The following is a 13,754-nucleotide window of genomic DNA, read 5'->3' on the forward strand; positions in this document are numbered from 1 at the left end:
CTGGAGGATATGAAATGGTCAGACGGAGGCGAAGTTACGGAAACCAAGAGAAAGGAGAGTCTATCGTTATAGTTGGACGTTTAAGTTGTGTGCCATGACATGCGTGCAATTACTTAAAGGTATGTAACAAACAGCCATTTACGCATAACACCGCTAAGGAAAACTTTGGCTGCAGTGATCTAATTCGGCAAACAGGATAGAGAGGCTCGATAACTTCCCCTTGAAGGGTTGGGCTAACAGCTAGCATAGCTTAGCCTTAGATGTGAGCACTTAAAAAAGTTTATGGAATGGAGAGTTTAACGGGTCAAGAGAACTATATAAAAACTAAAACTTTAAGCAACACTTAACAAGAAGAACGTTTACTTTATATACGCCCTTTACAATAATGCGATTAATGTGCTGGGTGTCTTTTTGTAAGTGGTAACTAACCAAGTTGTGCTCTGTTAGCTAAGCTAGGTCTGCGGTTCAGAGGTTGCTTACATGGGCTACATACCAGAATAAGTTAACACCGCATTCACTGTTATGACTACATTATCGTGTGAACCAGTCGAAACTGTTAAGCATCTAAAGCAACGGTTTGTAGATTAATTAAATATTGGCTGAGTCTTTCTTGTGGTTGAATGTGGGGGGTGCTTCTTCTCCCTTAATGGTTCTCCCATATTGTGTATCTCTTTTACGGTATACTCATAATCGAGAGATGCTACACAGAACAGCTAAGTGTAATATACGAGAGTTCCGGTGTCGATATGGGTGCTTTGAAACCTGGTTACTGCGATAAATAGGGGCAGCCACACAGACTCCACCAATTCTCTTTTGATGGAGTGATTTATCGATTTGTCTCTGTATGTGTGTGTGTGTGTGTGTGGGGGGGGGGGTGCTGTGGTAAGTGCAGTGGGTCATAGTACAGATACAGATTATCTCAGAATGTAATGATTTGGTCAAGTTAAGTTCTATAAGGAGAACTCACCATTTAGAACATTGTGCACTAGAAATTAATGCAGTTCTGTAATGGTTGTTTGCTGGGGGCTGCAGAGATGGAATGAGGGAGGAAGTAATGTTTGTGTGCCCACATCATTTTCGGCTGACACCCAGTTCACACATATAGTCTGCCATGCAGTTTGTAGCTCTCTGGAGGCCTAAACAGCTTAAATTGGACTTGTTTTTATTCTAACAAAATATGAAAATTGACAGTGTTTGGTTTCAGTGTGTGATCACAAATATCTAAACAGGAAGAGAAGCCTACAGTGTATTACAAATATTTTGACTCTTTCTGTCACCAAATGCTTTAGTATAAAATTCTTTATTAGCCTTATTATTTAGTGTAAAGACCAGAGGTTGCGCTGGACTTTTTTGTTGTCCGTCTTTTTGATGGAAAGGGTCATAAAATCTCTGTCATACCATTTTACAATCCGTCATTTTAATTTTCTCTTTAATATCTGTAATATAATTCAATATGACTATTAGTGGTGTTTAATTTAGGAAGAACCCTTTCCCAGCATATATTTAAAGAATAGTCTATGAGGTTATGCATTTTTAATGGAATTGAGAGAAAGATGAACACCGCAGCTCAGCGTTTAACTCCTCGTCAATTTTTTTAGGCAGTGACTGTGGAGCACAATCCCTATCATCAAGCAAGCAACTATGAGCTACGCCATTTAAGATATCACATACAGTTTTAAGGATACTTTTAATGTGTAGATGTTGTAGTTTGAGGACCATAGCTGATAAGTTGTTAAAAGGCTGCATGTGGAGCTGTGCGCATCTTTGTCTGCTCCACAGGATTCGTAATCCGAAAAAACGCCACGCACTCTGATCTCGCACACTGAGTCAGGTCAAATGTATTTGCCTTGACTGCGAATATATGTAGAATGTGGCAGATTGTTTCATACTGTGAGCCTGTGTTTCTGTCACTTCTTTAAAATCCCGCTGGATCCATCTATCCTGACAGAGAGCAGCACACTTCATACAGCTTATGCATCATAGAGCTGACCCAAGTTGGAGATATGGTTAACAAATTTTTATTTCTGTTTCTGTTATGACATGTGAGAAGCCTACAAAGGTATTCCTTCATCTGTTATATTTTCATGGCTGATATCCACATAATACATGGGCAAACTACAGTGTTTAAAGCAGTGATACTCAACCCGCTGCTCGCGTGGCGCATGTGGCTCTTTAATGACCCGTTGCGGCTCTTTTAAGTCCTACTGCCTATTAAAAATATATAGCTAATATTTAAATTAAAAAAGGGGAAAAAGTCAGCAAAAATAATTTGCTGTAAGTCATAACCATGCATTACGTGTCCCACCCTCAGCTGCATCAACCATCCAATCACCATTCAGTCCGGGTCTTGTACTGTGTTTACTGTGCAGGGTCCGACATTAACGGTTGCCCGAATGCCTGGGGCAACATCAAATAGCCGACAGGCAAGCAAAACTTTTAAGAACATGCCCAATCGGGCAAGCATGACTCTGAGCTTTTCTATTCATTAATTTTATTATTTTCCTCTCTTGTTTCTTTTACTACGGAGCCCCTGAGTAGCCAGATGCAGTGTGTCACTGCCTCCATTTGTTGAACCTGTCAGCTGACGTGCAGACAGCTGCACAAACGTTAACTAAAAACCTTTATAAAGGTAAACACTGTCATCAGTAAAGATTCATGGTAGGTCACATCAGTCAATCTGTTACTTGTTACCTACCTACATTTTACCCACATAAAGGAAACGGGCTTTAACTTCCAAATTTAAGCGTTTATTATTTTAAATCTGTATTTTATTACAGTCGGAAGCACTAGACGGAGGAGTGTGTGTAAGAGAAGAAGGCAGAGGAAGTCCGCAGGTGTTGCGTCTCTTCAGTAAGCCCATTCATTAGGGTGTGCTGTCATGTTTAATTTGAAGCTTCCCATTTCCTCATTTTATCTTTTTCTCCAGCCACATCCTGCCAATGCTCTCTCACACCCAGATCTTATGACAATTATGCCGATGCATGTCATCAACGTGCACAACTCACGCTGATCACATATGGAGATAACGTCATATCTAGTGAAGTTTGTCCAAACATGGGTGTTTTATTTGACCGTTAATGCACTAATGATCATAAGTATTGTCAAAAGAGCAGAAATATAAAACCAAAGCTCCTAAATGAGGCAGGGTAAAACGATGTGTCTGGAGAGCTGCAGGTGTGAGGCAGGACTGGTTTTAGTCATTTGGAGGCCCAGGGCAAAGACCGAAACGAGGCCTCTCCCCCTTTAACTAAAGAATTAATAATGAGTGGAAAAAAAAATTAGAGAGCATCTCTTTTATGTTAATAAAGTCACAGAACTCCAGTTAATGCCCCAGTGTGAGATATGAATACCCACATAGCCAAACTTAATTCATCATTTTCTTTAAAAAGAATCTCAGAGCTCAACCTAAGCACATTCTAATGTCTTAAAAAAAATCTTTAGGCCAGGTAGAACTTTCATAAGGCTGGTGTTGGGCTAAAGATTGGTATCTCGAAAATGAACACTTTTCAGAGAATGAAAAGTTTATAATTTATAAAAATGATTTAAATATGATTTCTAAAAACAAATTAAAATCATGAAAATTGAGATACAAGGTTTTAGCCTGATGTCAATGATAGATAAAATAAATATATGCTTATTATCAATGATATATTGGTTCTTCTGACTCTCTACAGACATTTGTTTTAGGGGTGTAACTGATTGATTGATGTATATCGATACATCGATTGGTTGATTGATGATCCAATCAGATCGATAGAAAGTGAAAAGATCGATCTAAATGGATGCTTCAAGCTACGCTTTTATTTTGAAATTCCCCCTGCACGCTCGTTGACAGTTTCCGCCCCAGGCAGCGTCCTTAACCAGCTAAGAGGATATCCTCTCCTCTCTCTGCTGTGTGGATATATTTCACACAGACGCTACTCTCTCCCCTTGCTGACATCTACATCTTTATCTGTATATAACCGTCGTATGAGATTGTTCACGGATGAAAACACTCCACTCCACTGGCTGAGGAAGTGAGTCCTGTTTGCAGCAGACCACAGATACACAGAGAGGGAAAAGTCCGCTGCTGCATATCTCCTTTGATACACTTATTTTACATTGCCGTCTCACGTTAGATTTATTATGAAAATATAAGCTGTCCAAACTTAACGTGATTCAAGCAGGACAGCTGTTGTCTGTATACCCCCCACTCTCCCGCTCTTGTTATGAAGCTGCACGTCACAGGAATGTCTTTTATAATAAAACTTTGCTCTAGTATTCCGTCTAACCTTTCCATTTATTAAAGTCAAGGTTGCAATAAATAAAAAACAATAAAGAATCATTATATAACATCATATGCCCCATATTTTACCTCATTTAAATCTCATAAGGTGAATAAACAACAAAAATGAACTATATGCCAAATTAACAGGCTCCTGCGTAAAGTATGAACGGCTGATAAAGAGCAGAAATATCTGTTGAAGTCCACATATGTGTAAATAAGTTTAAGAAAAAAATCTAAAATGGGAACACAGGCCAAACATTTTGATCATTATTATAAAGGGTTGCAGAAAAAGTCCATAGCTATTGGTGCTTTAGAGTGATCTGGGGATGTGAGGAAATAAAATGTTTGGTACTGAAAATGTTTGATGTTTTAAATAAATATGTTGTAAAACAAATGTGCATAGTTGTGTTCCAAATTTAAAGGTAATCAGGTCTTTGTTGTTTTTGTCAGAGAGACATTTTTATTAAATACAGAGACCTGTCAGTAATTTAACTACAGAATTTTTTTTTTCTGTAACTGTGTGAAATTTTTGCTCAAAATCGCCTGGTATCGATCCTGAGCCCCATATCGAATCAAATCTAAATTGTATCATGGCAGATTTTGTGATATCGGAAAAAATCGTAGTGTTGTCCAAAATATCGAAATCATATCATATCGGGATGAAACTGATGATTCACACCCCTAATTTGTATCCCATTTAACCTCATAGTTATCACCAATAAACAGTTTTATTTCATTTCAACTACAAATTATCTAACCTTTTATCTACCTGACATTCCTGGTTTGTATTGTGGCTCTCACTAAAGTATTTTTTAGACAATGTGGCCATTTTGGAGAATAAAGTTGAGTATCACTGGTTTAAAGTCAGGTTATAGTGCGAGACAGGGGGAGAGATGGTTGGGCAGGGGTGAGTGAGCAAGAGAAAATAAAGCAACAGGTGCTGATCTGAATCATCAATCCCCCATATTATATTTCTATGGTTGATATCTGCATAATAAATGAGCAAACTTTGGCGTTTAAAGTGAGGTTTCCCGAGAGAGGGGGGCGGGATGTCTATGCAGTTTTATGCTAGGTTAATACTAGCCTTTGGTGCGCTCACACAATCTGCAGGATCACTGTGGAATGGTGACATTTAGATCCCTGGTTATAGAGTGACTGCAAAGAAACAGTTGCTATAAGTTGTTTTGGTGCCTTAGACACACAGGCAAAAAATAAGTTTTTAATGGAAGTATATTTGTCTGATTTCGGACAAACAAGGATGGATGGAGCTATTTCGCGTCAATCAAGTTCTATGGGCAACACATTTTTTTCTTTAATATTAGGAAAAATAATAACTTTGGCTAAATTTGATGCCTCAATCTATAAAAATGTGACTATCAACTAAAAAAAAAGATGACAAAAATGATGAATGTCCTCATAACGGACATAGTAGGATCAAAGGGTTAAGCTAAATCTTACAAAACAAAATTGGTAAATGTAGAAACATGTTCAGTCACTCTGTGTGTAAATGATACATTAAATAAAATGTGGCCTACTTTCAGAATAATTTAAACAAAAACAGATGAATAAAATAGAAAATTTTGCCAGCTTTGACTAATTCAAACATAACTAGGACTGCAAGCAGCACTGGAGGGCCCTCGCACCCTGGTGCAACTCAGGGTTTGGCGCAGTCGCCAGTGAGTGGCAATAGCGGAGTGATTTTGAACCCGCGCAGTGTGCTGCAGCCTGGCAAAGACACTAGGGCGATCCTTATTTGAGCGTCATTACGACAAATGCAGAAATGACCCATTTGCATCATTTCCTGTTGGCAGTAGAGGCCCCATGATGAGCTGTTATCATGTGGGCATTTTCAATGTGATACTGTTGTGTTGCCTTAACATTTTGAGGACCATAGAATATCATCCCCCGAAGTTACATCAGTTTTCAATTTATAATTGTCCAAAAAATTACTTAATTTTGAAATTGGGGTGGAGCTGGTGGACTTCCAGTTTGGATTTTGGCATGGGTCCAAATTGTGTTTCTGTAGCTCTGAAGATGATCCATATACAGAGCAAAAATCATAGGCCTAGGATAAACGTTGTATTTTTGGTCAGTTTTTTGTGGCAACCCATAAAATAGACTTGAAACATCAATGGTGTAAATGTTCACCTGGCAAAGGGGGTGCTGTGGCAAAAAGATGATATTGATGCATGGTTGTATTCAAGACCAATGTGTGATGATCCTTGTGAAGTTTGGTGATGGCTGAAATAAACACTAAAAAGTTATAAGGCAATAATGTTGTAATTTCACAGCAAAAAATAGAGCAAAACACAGAAAAGTTTGGGCACCAATAACATCACCACCCTATAGTGAAAACTCACGCAGAGCAAACCTAGGTTTTCAAGGATGTCTAGTTTGAGGGAAAAAAAATCTGGAGTCAGATAAAATCCCTCGGATGAGTTCGTTCAAGTACAAGCCCTAAATTTACAAAAGCAAATTTTAAACACAAAATGGCCAACTTCTGCTTTGATTTATGATATGGGTCCAAGAGGCTTTTTTGTAGGTCTGATGATGATCTATATGCACACCGAAATTCATAAGCCTGGGTTGAACCAGCTGAGGGGGCTGAATGTCTTAAATTTTGTAGCGGGCGCCATGAGCCAATAGGCCACATCCACCAAAAAACCATCACACAAATTTTTCCAACATGAGAATGTTTTCACCAAGTTTTATTACTTAACACATATCACAAGCCCCTGAGAATTTTACTTCCTGTTTCATCCAATGAAGCTAGTGGACTTCCTGTTGGGATTTGGGCATGGGTCCAAATAGCTTTTTTGTAGGTCTGATGATGAAGTATATGCACACCGAAATTCAGTAGCCTGGGTTGAACCAGCTGGGCTTGCTGAATTTTTGAAAATTTGTAGGGGGCGCCATTGAGCCAATAGAGCATGCCCACCAACAAACATCACATCAATTTTCTCAGCATGCTAATTAGAACTTTTTCACCAAGTTTTATTACTTTACACATATCACAAGCTCCTGAAAGTTCTACTTCCTGTTTCATGGCGAACAAAAAAATTGCCAGGGCCATGCCTTTTTACGTAAAGTTTTTTCCCTTGCATGTGTGTAATGTCAACTCCTTGGGAACAACCTGAGCGAATTTCAGCATGATTTGGCCAACCATGTAGGTACTGAAATGTGAAATTGACTTTCTCTTGCCAGAGGGGACGCTATAACATTTTTCAAAATTTTAAAACACAAATGTGTTGTAGCCTGGACTGTTATCAAGCACATGAAATTTGTGTAAGATACAACAATGTGTTCCAGAGTTATGACTGTTAAACCATTTTGGGAGAGACAAAAAAAAAAAGTTGTATTGTGAAATTGCCAAGAAGCTGGTGGACTTCCTGTTGGGATTTTGGCATGGGTCCAAGAGGGTTTTTTTTTTTTTTTTTTTTTTTTAGGTGGGATCATGATTAGGGATGCACCGAAATGAAAATTCTTGGCTGAAACCGAAAACGAGGAAACCAAGGCCGAAAACCAAAACACCGAAAGAAATTATTATGCCAATTATTAGTACCATTGCATTTATGGCTATGACTGTGTACTAACCTCACTAAAATCAATTGCAATTGCAAAAGTTAATATTAATGCTTCAAAGAATAAATAAATTACAAAATTATGTAAATATTTATTAAGCACTTCATTCCAACAATACACAATATAAAATAAAATAAAATACAAAATAAAATGTTTAAGACCCAACTCATGTCTACATTAAATCAGTGGTTCTCAACCTTTTTTCAGTCATGTACCCCCTATGAAGTATTTTTTCAGCCAGGTACCCCCTCAACAGCGTAAAGCTTTTTGGCCAAAAAGAAAGACATTAAAGAGCTGTGACAGCTGTCTGATTTATCAAACTTTGTAACTGATAAACACTTTCAAATTACAAATATTAAATTTTTTTCATACATTTTAAATGTTAAAAATGCATGACTAAAGTCATGGCACATCTTCTCATCTCTAAATGTGGGAATTCAAATTAATGTAGCTATTGAAAACAGTGACTGAAAGGCTTTAAACCCAGAAGTGTGCAAAACTCTGCTCAGCTGCAGTGGTCTCTCTGGAACAATTTGGAAATAAAAACATAGAGTTAGAAAGAACTAAAAATCTGTAAATAACAAACAAATTATTAAAAAGACTTCTCTTTTCTCAAATTGAAATCATGAACTTAGTTATAGATCAGCATTTCTTCACAAAAAATAAATCATAAACCTTTTTATGAATGGAGAGGTTGTGAATACAGTGATTGACAGGTATACGCCAGTGTGGGTCAAACCATTCTGCCATGGAGGAGACTCGGGGTTTTAGGGTGATTAAATTTAAGAGCCTACAAAATATTAACTCCAGTTTATAAACTTAAGGTCCTTACACCCTATACGCAATTTTTTAATGCAAATTATTTACACAAAATATTTACATTTAGAACCTGTAGCGAGTCAAAGTAAGCTTCCTCACCTGAAACATCGTTTCGCAGCGCGACATTGCTGCACATACTTAAGTAGCAAATTTGTGCTCATGTGGACATGTCGGGCTGCCTGCTGCCTGTCTCCCTCTCTACCAGGCTAAAAAAAAAAAAAAAAAAAGAGGCAAAAACACAAGCACTGATACAGAAAAATATGAGGAGATATCAAACATCAGGTGATGTTGGAGAGGAGGACATTTTTGAGGACTACCACCACCATATGCGCTTGTCAGAGCGAAACTCACACAGCTGGAGCTGTTTCTAAACTAACGGGACTTGAGTGAAATATTTACCAACACAGTCTCCTCTGACCTCAGACATACGACTTATAAAAGCTCCAGATCAACCAGCTAAATGACTCCTCTGGACAGTCTTGAACACAAACAGGTGAGCCAGTCTGTGTGCTGTGGAGAGAGTTAACTCCTCTCACTGCGAGCCTCAGCTGTGCAATATTATAACTCTTACTGATCATATTTGACATAGAAAGTCAGAAAGTCAGTCCCTCCTCGTACAAACTTGGCTGGCACAATGAATGAAACCGTGAAAAAAACGGCACTGACGTCCTGGCTGTGCATAAAAGTGCCGCGTTACACATGGAGTGAAGGACAGAGAGGGAAAAACCTCCTTTTATCTTCTACTCCAATAAATATCACTGTTTATCAGAGGACAGAGAAAACACACCGCAGACGTTCGCAGCACGAATGTGATTTTAGAATGTACATAATATACTCGTAAAATCGTGTCGCTCCTGACATGCAAAGAAAGGCGCTATTTTTCTTAAATAGCCGGCATGTATTTAAAATCTCGTGTATCCCCTGGAGTGCCTTCACGTATGCGTACCCCTATTTGAGAACCACTGCACCAAGCGCATGCTGGCCGCGTTTTTTTGCTTGCGTCATCACAACGTCGTGTTTCGGCCTTGTTGTTTCAGTGATAACAGTCTTTCGGCTGAAAACCAAAAATGCACTTTTGGGCCATTTTCGGCCGAAAATTTTCGGTGGCTGAATTTTCGGTGCATCCCTAATCATGATGCATGTGCAGACCAAAGATCATCTGCTTAAGCTCAAAGGTATGTTTTGGTGAATTTTAAAAGTGAGAAAAGCAGCAAAAGTGCCAAATTCAATATTATGATGTTATCAGGGGACGGAGTTATTGATTTCTGATGTTCGTGCATGATTTGATAGAGCCTCCATGGGTAGATCATCTGTGAGAAGTTTGGTGATGATTGGTGTAAGCACTCAAAAGTTACGGACAATAATTGTTGTTTTTACACCATATTTTTTCGGAGAAAAATGGTGAAAAAAGTGCTCGTCAAAATTTGGGGCCTTATAATTGCCCAGACCCCGGTCGAAAACTCACCAAGAGCACAACGAGATATCACCATGCTGCATTGCTGCATTTAATTACAGTGCGACCGATGCAATGTATAAAAGACATCTAGCCATGGCTAATTTGTAGTATCGTCCATCAAAGTATTCTCATTTCAATGCAAATGCAAATTTCACAAATTCCACTACATTCAAATGATACTGTCTGACTGCCCTATTATGATCTCTACTTATCATACTAAAAGGAGCAGATGCATCCCCCAGAGCACTTACAGGTTCACATTCAATGATGTAGGTAACTATTTACACCATTCCCTGAACAATGCAACAGGCATCACCCCAAAAAATCCAGAACATTCAGAGTCTATTTTTCTATCTCCTAATGCCAAAAACTGCGACTTGGGAAACTTTCATTAAAAATATCAGGATCATTTAGAAGTTAAAAACAAACAAAAACTACAAAGTTACAGAGAGTTTCAGATACTCCTGTAGATGATAACATACCATTTATTCCTGTGTTTAATTATGGTCTAAGCTAAACTAAGTAAAAATGTAACAGAAAAGCACATTTAGAACTTAGTTACAATGAATCATCTAACACTTCAACTTTCTGCTGCAGTTTATTTTCAATTTGTGACCATGTGAGAAGTGTCCTTATGTAATGTGTAAGGAAAACAGGCTATTTTGACTACCACTCTGACCCAGCGTTGTAAAATTACAGCATAGACATAAGCTCTAAATTAAATGTGATGAATGTTTTCTAAAGTAATTAAATATGTATGTCTTCTAGACATTGTAATAAACACCAAAAAAACAAAATTAAGGAATTTTACTTACTTTAATCTTGACGAATCCAGTCCTTTAAAAAAAGGAGATGAGTTCAAGGCCAGATAACCAGACCTATAAACAGCTCTTCTATCCAAAAGCATAGTAAGGACAAACAGTAGGGCCCATTAACTATGTAAATGCGGTTTTGAGGGAATAAAACGTTTGCAGGGATTTGCAGGGCGTGTTCACTGTGATACAGATGTGTTGCCATAACACACTGAAGGCCATAGAATGATGTCCTCAAAACTTACATCAGTTTTCAGTGAATAAATATCCAAAAAGAGGTGTTATTTTGAAATTGGGGTGGAGTTGGTGGACTTCCTGTTGGGATTTTGGGATGTGTTCAAGATGCTTTTTTGTAGGTATGGTCATGGTGCATGTCATGCCCGAAGATTATCTTCCTAAGTTCTACGGTGTTTGGGGGCTGAATATTTAAACTGAGAAAAGTAGAAAAAGTGGCCAAATCAATTTTGTTTTGTCAGAAGGGGGCGGAGTTATTGATTTCTGATGTTCTTGCATGATTTGAAAGAGGCTCCATGGGTGATCATCTGTGAGTCGTTTGGTGATGATGGGTGTAAGCACTCAAAAGTTATGGACAATAATTGTTGTTTTTACACCATTTTTTCAGAGAAAAATTGTGAAAAAGTGCTCGTCAAAGTTTGACGGCTTGTAACGGCCACGCCCCCTGGTGAAAACTCACCAAGAGCACAACTTTAGATCTCCATCTTGTCTAGTTTCAGGAGACACCACTCTGGAGTCAATCGGTTAAGTCCCCTAGGAGAAGTTCGATCAAATGCGAGAACTGTAAATTGACAGAAAAAGGGCCAAATTTGGACACTTTCCTTGATGATGTCACTTCCTGTGCATTTTAGAGGATGGTAATCATGTAATTTTTTTTTATTTATCTAGTCATGATACATATGTGTACCAATTTTCAAGCATGTCGCTCAAACCTGTGGGCCTGGCCCCTGAATAATAGCGAAAACCAGGTTTTGGGGCCCCTGAGGGGTCATTTTTTAAGCAAGATGAATGGAACCACCAGAATATGAAATTTTTCACCAGGCTCTCCCAAGTTACCAAAATTTGTGAGTTCTGGAGCATGTTAAGGCCCCCAGAAATGCAAAAGTGGTGAGAGAAAAATAATAATAACGAATAATTCCTTGCAGTTCAATAGGGTCCTCGCACCGGTCGGTGCTCGGGCCCTAAATATAATAATGAAGTATAATGTATTTGCCAAAACTCGAAGGATAGCTACCTCACCCATTTAATGAGACTTCTGCTTCTAGATGTCCCTGCACATTTTTTCCATATCGAGGTGTGCGATGTTACTTTGATCTTCACACAGGACTGCAGGCTGCCATCAGTAAGGCAGGAGCGGTATTTGGATTTATGTAGTTCATGTTTGAGAAAATCTGCTCGCACAAGTACGTTGATCCAAAGATGGACAGGGCTCCGAATGCATACTTCTTCATGTTTCTATAGTTGTCTGGAATGGTGTTCCAAGGTTCAAACACAAGTTTATCCGCTGGGGAGGTTTTCAATGTCACTCCATTCATGGTTTTGTGCTAGAGTTGCTCTCTGATGGGCAACATCTTCAAGCACGTTTGTCGGGCTTTTGAACTTCAACACCCACATCTCTTGGTCAGCTATGTCAACCAGTTCAATTTCGAGCTGAGGTTGGAATGTGGACATGTTTAGCTGGGATGGGTCTGTGTCCAGCGGTGTGACGGGAAAGCAGAGTGTGGCTTTTTCCTTTGGGAACTCGCTGAATCTCTCCGCAAATGCGGCCTTCATGTCTGAGATTGCACGTTGTAAATAAATACAACTAATAGGATTATTTTGTTCTTTAAACTCTCTCAGAAAAGGGAAGTGAGAGAGTGTGCCTCTCTGTACATCTCTGGTGTACACCGTTAACTTGCGCTCAAACGACAAAACTTCCTCCAGCATGTGCAGGGCTGTGTTCCCTTTTCCCTGCAGACTCAAGTTCAGTGTGTTAAGGTGAGCTGTCATATCTACCATGAAGTGCAACTTTTCCAGCCACCTGGGATCATCCAGCTCTGGATATGACAGACCTTTACTTTGCAGAAATGTTTTCACATGTCCCACACAAGCAGCAAACTGTTTTAGCACCTCATCTCTGGACAGCCACCGGACTTTATTGTGCAGCAGGAGATCAGAATATACACTGTCGGCTTCATCCAGCAGCGCACAGAACTGTCCGTGGTTTAAACCTTTTGCCATTATTTTGTTTACCAACTGAATGACAAGGTCCATCACCTCCATACAGTCCAGGGGAAAAGTCTGTGCACACAGAGCTTCTTGGTGCAGGATGCAGTGAAAGGTGAGCAGCTTTCGATTCGGTGATTTTTGTAGTAATGGCACAAAGCCCTTATGTGTCCCTCTCATATTTGGTGCACTATCCGTGGCCACAGACACCATGTGGCTGGTGTTTATTTGTTTGGCTTTCAAGCAGTTCATTACAGCCTCACAAATGTCCTTCTCACGTGTTAGGTCTTTAATTGGTATCAGCTCAATGATTTCTTCCTGTGGTCCATCAGAGTTCACATACCTGCACAGCAGAGCTGTCTGCTCAATGTCATTTATGTCACTTGATTGATCACAGGCAATTGAATATGCGGGAGCTGAATTGATGTCCTTGACCTGTTTAGTTGTGATATTTTTTGCAATTTTTCATGGTCCTCTCTTTGACCGTCCTTGCTGAGAGAGGCATGTCTTTGATTTTCTGAATGATCTCCATTTTGTTTTTGAAATTTGAGAACAGGTGTTTGGATATTTTGATTTAATAAATGTTTCTTTCATGTAT

At 39.0% G+C, this 13,754-nt stretch overlaps 1 protein-coding gene across 2 annotated transcripts in view; it reads left to right on the forward strand.

The window, feature by feature from the left end:
• smad5 (SMAD family member 5) overlaps nucleotides 1-13,754 on the forward strand; it is a 79,207-nt gene continuing 65,453 nt past the window's right edge. For both annotated transcript variants that reach the window (XM_041797136.1, XM_041797137.1), the window contains exon 1: nucleotides 1-119. The gene's annotated coding sequence lies outside the window, so the exon portion shown is untranslated. The remainder of the gene's footprint in view (nucleotides 120-13,754) is intronic.

This window comes from Cheilinus undulatus, linkage group 10, assembly GCF_018320785.1.
Source record: "Cheilinus undulatus linkage group 10, ASM1832078v1, whole genome shotgun sequence".
NCBI classification, from domain to species: domain Eukaryota; kingdom Metazoa; phylum Chordata; class Actinopteri; order Labriformes; family Labridae; genus Cheilinus; species Cheilinus undulatus.